Source organism: Montipora capricornis, unplaced genomic scaffold (assembly GCF_036669925.1).
Source record: "Montipora capricornis isolate CH-2021 unplaced genomic scaffold, ASM3666992v2 scaffold_259, whole genome shotgun sequence".
NCBI classification, from domain to species: Eukaryota; Metazoa; Cnidaria; class Anthozoa; order Scleractinia; family Acroporidae; genus Montipora; species Montipora capricornis.
This window is the reverse complement of record NW_027180007.1, coordinates 42,912-48,911: the sequence shown is the minus strand read 5'-3', so window position 1 is coordinate 48,911 and position 6,000 is coordinate 42,912. Positions and strand designations below refer to the sequence as shown.

General features: G+C 48.1%; 5 non-coding genes across 5 annotated transcripts; 3 read left to right on the top strand and 2 right to left on the bottom strand.

Annotated features, from left to right (window-relative positions):
• The first annotated feature begins 8 nt into the window (after positions 1 to 8).
• On the top strand, positions 9 to 172 carry LOC138035125 (U1 spliceosomal RNA). The gene has a single exon (XR_011129446.1). It is a non-coding gene; the product is annotated as a U1 spliceosomal RNA (small nuclear RNA).
• Positions 173 to 1,148: 976 nt separating this feature from the next.
• On the bottom strand, positions 1,149 to 1,267 carry LOC138035143 (5S ribosomal RNA). Its single transcript, XR_011129463.1, has one exon. It is a non-coding gene; the product is annotated as a 5S ribosomal RNA (ribosomal RNA).
• Positions 1,268 to 1,534: 267 nt separating this feature from the next.
• On the top strand, positions 1,535 to 1,727 carry LOC138035132 (U2 spliceosomal RNA). Its single transcript, XR_011129453.1, has one exon. It is a non-coding gene; the product is annotated as a U2 spliceosomal RNA (small nuclear RNA).
• A 194-nt stretch (positions 1,728 to 1,921) lies between these two features.
• LOC138035121 (U1 spliceosomal RNA) lies at positions 1,922 to 2,085 on the top strand. The gene has a single exon (XR_011129442.1). It is a non-coding gene; the product is annotated as a U1 spliceosomal RNA (small nuclear RNA).
• Positions 2,086 to 3,061: 976 nt separating this feature from the next.
• LOC138035140 (5S ribosomal RNA) lies at positions 3,062 to 3,180 on the bottom strand. The gene has a single exon (XR_011129460.1). It is a non-coding gene; the product is annotated as a 5S ribosomal RNA (ribosomal RNA).
• Between the last annotated feature and the right edge of the window lie 2,820 nt (positions 3,181 to 6,000).

The window sequence follows — 6,000 nt, the reverse complement described above, 5'->3', positions numbered from 1 at the left end:
AAAAAGGCATACTTACCTGACGCGGGAGGCACTGTGATCAGGGAGGCAGTCCTCTCAAGGTGAGGCTCTTTCATTGCACTTCGATTGGGTTGACCCTTGCGATTACCCAAACTGTGGGTAACTCGAGCGTATAATTTCTGGTAGTGGGGACCTGCGTTCGCGCTAGTCCCCGCACCAAACCCCGGTGGCAAAGTTGGCTAATGGGAAGGTTTGTTGGTAACGTTTCAGGCAGGGCAGGGAAGGAGATGCGGTGGCGGTGTAAGGACTAAGGAAGGTGAGTTGTATTTGTGAAGTCCACTGCTGAAATTGTAGGTGAATGTTCCGTACTTGGTGCACTGAAAAACTGTGATTTCATTTCTCTCATTCTTGGCCGTACAGAGAGGGAGACGACGTGTTTATTTCAGCCGCATCGATTTCCATCGATAGACGAGTGAGACAAGAAAATGCCAGCGGGTCGAGCTCTTATCCTCGTGCATCGTTTCGAAAACGTAAGTGGATGTGTGTTTGTACTGCTCCATCGCGATAGATTTATTTTGCGTTGTGTTATGTTGCGTTCTGGAGAGCCCGTTTTGCATTGAGTAACTGAGGACCCGCCAGATCAGTTGGCGTTACATTTCTGTGGCCAACACTTTGTGGTTTCTCTATGTTATCAGTTAATTGGATTGTTATCATAAAAAGTAAATCTTTCATGGTCAGGATAGTGTCTTATCGGCCCTTTGAATACGTACTGTCCGTGTTGAGCAGGGAACAGTAAGACTTTGAAGTGCGCTACGTCACGTAAGTCACGTTTTCGCAAGATCAATGTTGTAGTGTTGTAGCCTTCGTTGTATACATATCATCCGGGCTAGGTTAACTTCCATCTAATGCATAACAGTGCATGCATTTTTTACTTGTCGTATCCTGTTCTTTGCTCACACGAAAAGATACGTTTCATGTCATAAACGTTGGATTGATAAGGTCTCGCGCGCACGCGCTCCCTTGGGAATACAAGTTCCACTTTCTCGTGTGAATTCATTTGTTTTTGTCGTATGTCTCATCTTTGACATATCGTTGGCATGTTGTGTTCAAAAAACCTGGTTTGGAATGTTCTTTCATTGAAAGAAACTGAGATTTTTTGAGATAATCAAGTGTACAGAAGGAAAAAGGGAAGCCTACAACACGGGGTATTCCCAGGCGGTCTCCCATCCAAGTACTAACCCCGCCCGACAGGGCTTAACTTCGGTGATCGGACGAGAACCGGTGTTTTCCCTGTGGTATGGTCGTAGACAAGTAATTTGCCGTGAAAATTAACTTTGTTATAAGGGAAAATGAAAACGAGGTCAGAGCAAGCACAATGTGCATTTGTCCTCTTGCCGTCAACGCAAGTGCCATGCAATGCTGGTGCTGCTGCCCACTGTACAAGAGCGATCGTTGTGTGCGCCTCGCTTTCAGGTTGGCTTTGGGCATTCCTTCCTTGGCACGGATTGTAATCGGACCACCATATCTCGTGGCCATGAGACTGGGAGCACCTTGTCCGCCGTGAGCATTTACGGGCATCGCTTCTCGGCCTTTTGGCTAAGATCAAGTGTAGTATCTGTTCTTATCAGCTTAATATCTGATACGGCTGCTCATCGAGCAGCTCATATATTAAACTGATTTTTGGAACTGGGCCGTGGAAAAGAGGCTTGCCTCGTCCCGGCCACGGGTTGCCTCGGTATAGCACTACCTCCGAGCGTGGCCCACTTCCCTCTGGGGAAGAAATAATCAAGTGAAAGCAGAAAAAGTGACCAAGCAACCAACCTTCACATTCTCTTCTCTTTTCTAGGTAGCATAGCAGCGAGTGGACAGCACGACACGACAGGACGAGGAGCACGTGACCTCCATTACCACATGGTATGCGCAGACAAGTTGCGTTTTGCGGTCCCGGAGAGGCTGAAAAGGCATACTTACCTGACGCGGGAGGCACTGTGATCAGGGAGGCAGTCCTCTCAAGGTGAGGCTCTTTCATTGCACTTCGATTGGGTTGACCCTTGCGATTACCCCAAATGTGGGTAACTCGAGCGTATAATTTCTGGTAGTGGGGACCTGCGTTCGCGCTAGTCCCCGCACCAAACCCCGGTGGCAAAGTTGGCTAATGGGAAGGTTTGTTGGTAACGTTTCAGGCAGGGCAGGGAAGGAGATGCGGTGGCGGTGTAAGGACTAAGGAAGGTGAGTTGTATTTGTGAAGTCCACTGCTGAAATTGTAGGTGAATGTTCCGTACTTGGTGCACTGAAAAACTGTGATTTCATTTCTCTCATTCTTGGCCGTACAGAGAGGGAGACGACGTGTTTATTTCAGCCGCATCGATTTCCATCGATAGACGAGTGAGACAAGAAAATGCCAGCGGGTCGAGCTCTTATCCTCGTGCATCGTTTCGAAAACGTAAGTGGATGTGTGTTTGTACTGCTCCATCGCGATAGATTTCTTTTGCGTTGTGTTATGTTGCGTTCTGGAGAGCCCGTTTTGCATTGAGTAACTGAGGACCCGCCAGATCAGTTGGCGTTACATTTCTGTGGCCAACACTTTGTGGTTTCTCTATGTTATCAGTTAATTGGATTGTTATCATAAAAAGTAAATCTTTCATGGTCAGGATAGTGTCTTATCGGCCCTTTGAATACGTACTGTCCGTGTTGAGCAGGGAACAGTAAGACTTTGAAGTGCGCTACGTCACGTAAGTCACGTTTTCGCAAGATCAATGTTGTAGTGTTGTAGCCTTCGTTGTATACATATCATCCGGGCTAGGTTAACTTCCATCTAATGCATAACAGTGCATGCATTTTTTACTTGTCGTATCCTGTTCTTTGCTCACACGAAAAGATACGTTTCATGTCATAAACGTTGGATTGATAAGGTCTCGCGCGCACGCGCTCCCTTGGGAATACAAGTTCCACTTTCTCGTGTGAACTATTTTGTTTTTGTCGTATGTCTCATCTTTGACATATCGTTGGCATGTTGTGTTCAAAAAACCTGGTTTGGAATGTTCTTTCATTGAAAGAAACTGAGATTTTTTGAGATAATCAAGTGTACAGAAGGAAAAAGGGAAGCCTACAACACGGGGTATTCCCAGGCGGTCTCCCATCCAAGTACTAACCCCGCCCGACAGGGCTTAACTTCGGTGATCGGACGAGAACCGGTGTTTTCCCTGTGGTATGGTCGTAGACAAGTAATTTGCCGTGAAAATTAACTTTGTTATAAGGGAAAATGAAAACGAGGTCAGAGCAAGCACAATGTGCATTTGTCCTCTTGCCGTCAACGCAAGTGCCATGCAATGCTGGTGCTGCTGCCCACTGTACAAGAGCGATCGTTGTGTGCGCCTCGCTTTCAGGTTGGCTTTGGGCATTCCTTCCTTGGCACGGATTGTAATCGGACCACCATATCTCGTGGCCATGAGACTGGGAGCACCTTGTCCGCCGTGAGCATTTACGGGCATCGTGCCAAAAGTACTGAGATTCTGTTAAAAAATTACAAAATGTTAAAAACCACCAAGTGGTGGCACTTTATGTAAAGTGGCTGAGAATACAGGTGTGCGTCGTAAGGGGTACTGTTTGCTAGTGGTGGTACCGACAGTCTTGTTTCTTCGGGTGTTTCCTCCATCCTCCCAATCTGTTGAACCTTTGGAGGTGGAAATGGTTGAGGTATCCACTCCTCGTAAACGCGGTTGTGATTCCGTTGAGAACCTCCTCTGATAGCTCTTCTGTTACTCCTTCCCGGAAGGCTCTTACAAAGGTGGCTAAGAAGAGCGGAGCTGCGCCCTCTTCTACTAAATCGAAGACTCGTGCTTCAGCTGATACTGTCAAGTCTGCGAAGCACGAAGGTTTGCCTGATGTGTCGTTTTCCCTCCCCCAACGCAAAGCACGTACATAGTTACTCTTTTACTGTACTCCATTATGGCTCTGTCAGTTGTCTCAATTAACGTCAACGGTCTGCGAGACCAGTCTAAGCGAGCTGGGTTTGTACAGTGGCTTCATTCCTTGCCTGTTGTTTCCTGATGTAGTGTGCCTCCAAGAGGCCCACTGCATCTCCCTCAGTGAGTGTCAGTCCTGGTTTCCAGTCATCTGGTCTTTCCGTTGTGGTGTCTCCGGCTCTAATAAGTCCTTGTGGTTGTATGTTTTTGTTTTCGTCCAGTGTTGTCCCTTGTTAAATCTCTTCCTCTGATAGTTGTGGTCGGTTTTTGTTATGTGAGTTTTCTTTGCGTGGCGCTGTGTTCAGGGTTGCTTGCATTTATGCTCCCAATCGTAACCCTGATCGTGATGCCTTCCTGGACGGGGTCTCTTCCCGATTAGACCCTTCAGTTCCCACCCTCCTCGCCGGCGATTTTAATACCGTCTTTGATCGCGCTGCTGACCGTGTGGGCTCCGTGGTCGGTGATACCTCGCGTGAGAGTGTTGTTGCCCTTGGTCGTCTTTTTGACGATGTCTGTTGTATTGATATTTGGAGATACCTCCATCCGTCTTCCTCCGCCTTTACCTGGACTAAGGCGGATGGCTCTATCTCCTCCCGTATAGATCTAATTGGGTGCCCTTATGTCTGGGTTGCGTCTCTGTCTCTGTTTGTGAAATTCTTCCGTGTCCGTTTTCAGACCATTGTGCTGTGTCCTGCTCTCTTACTGTTCCTGACGTTATTCCTCCTGGTCCGGGGCTTTGGAAGCTTAATACCTCAGTCCTGGAGGAGGAGGAGTACTGGTCTGTCGCCTTATTTCTGACTTTTGGGCCGATTGGAAGGACTGTAAGCTCTGTTTTTCCTCTCTTTCCAAGTGGTGGGATTCCGGTAAAGCAAAGATCGAAGGGCATTACGGTATCTTACTGTGTGCGCCGGTCGCAGAAAGAATCTTGGTCACGCGATTTGTTGGCTAGTTGGCGGCACACCTCAAGGCACGGCTTGATGCTGGTTGCCTGTCTGTTTTAGGTGTTTATCGATCCACCCTTGAACAGCTTTCCGCCTATGACATCAGGGCTGCTCAAGGTGCCCAAGTACGGTCACGTGTGTCCGATGGGTTGAGGAGGGCGAAGTCTCATCGGCGTACTTTTTTCGTTTAGAGAAGAAACGGTCTGCTGACCGGTGGGTTTCTGCGCTTCGGAACCCTGATGGGTCCATTGTTTCAACACCTTCTGATCTGTGTTCTTCGTTCGCCACTTTCTACTCCTCTCTTTTTTTACTGCCTGTCCTACGGATTCCGCCGCTCAAGATATTCTTCTCAGTAATGTGTCCCTCGTCCTTTCATCTGCCCAAGCTGATCTTTGTGAGGGCTTTCTGACTCTTGAGGAGTGTCATCGTGCCCTTGTTGGCATGGCTCGTCGTAAAGCCCCGGGGTCCGATGGCCTCTCCCATGGAGTTTTAACTTGAAATTCTGGGACGTCCTTGGGTCTGATTTAGTGGAGGTCTTGAATTCGTGTTATCTGTCTGGTTCTATGTCTTTGTCTCAACGGCGGGGTCTCATATCCTTAATCTTTAAGAAGGGAGATCGGTTGGACGCTCGTAACTGGCGCCCCATCTCCCTTCTCAACGTCGACTATAAGCTTGCTTCTCGTGTTTATTGCTGGGCGCCTTCTCAAAGTTATCCATCTGGTTTGTTAGTGAGGATCAGACCTGCGGTGTTCCTGGCAGGTTTATTGGCGAGAATGTTGCTCTTTTGCGTGATGTGGTTGCCTTTGCCACGGAATCTGACATCCCGTTGCCGTTCTCTCCTTAGACCAGGAAAAGGCCTTTGATAGAGTGGATTGGTCATTTATGTGTGCTACTTTGTCGAGGATGGGTTTTGGCCCATCTTTTGTCCGTTGGGTTGTTCTGTTCTATTCTGCTGTCCAAAGCTCTGTAGTTGTTAATGGTTATCTGTCTCGGTTTTTTCCTTTGTCTCGTGGCGTGCGTCAGGGCTGTCCTTTGTCTCCATTATTGTATGTTCTAGTTTCTGAAGTGCTTGCTGTTAACATTCGTGCCAATCCACGTATCATTGGTCTTTCTGTCCCCGGGCCCCCGCGGGCCCT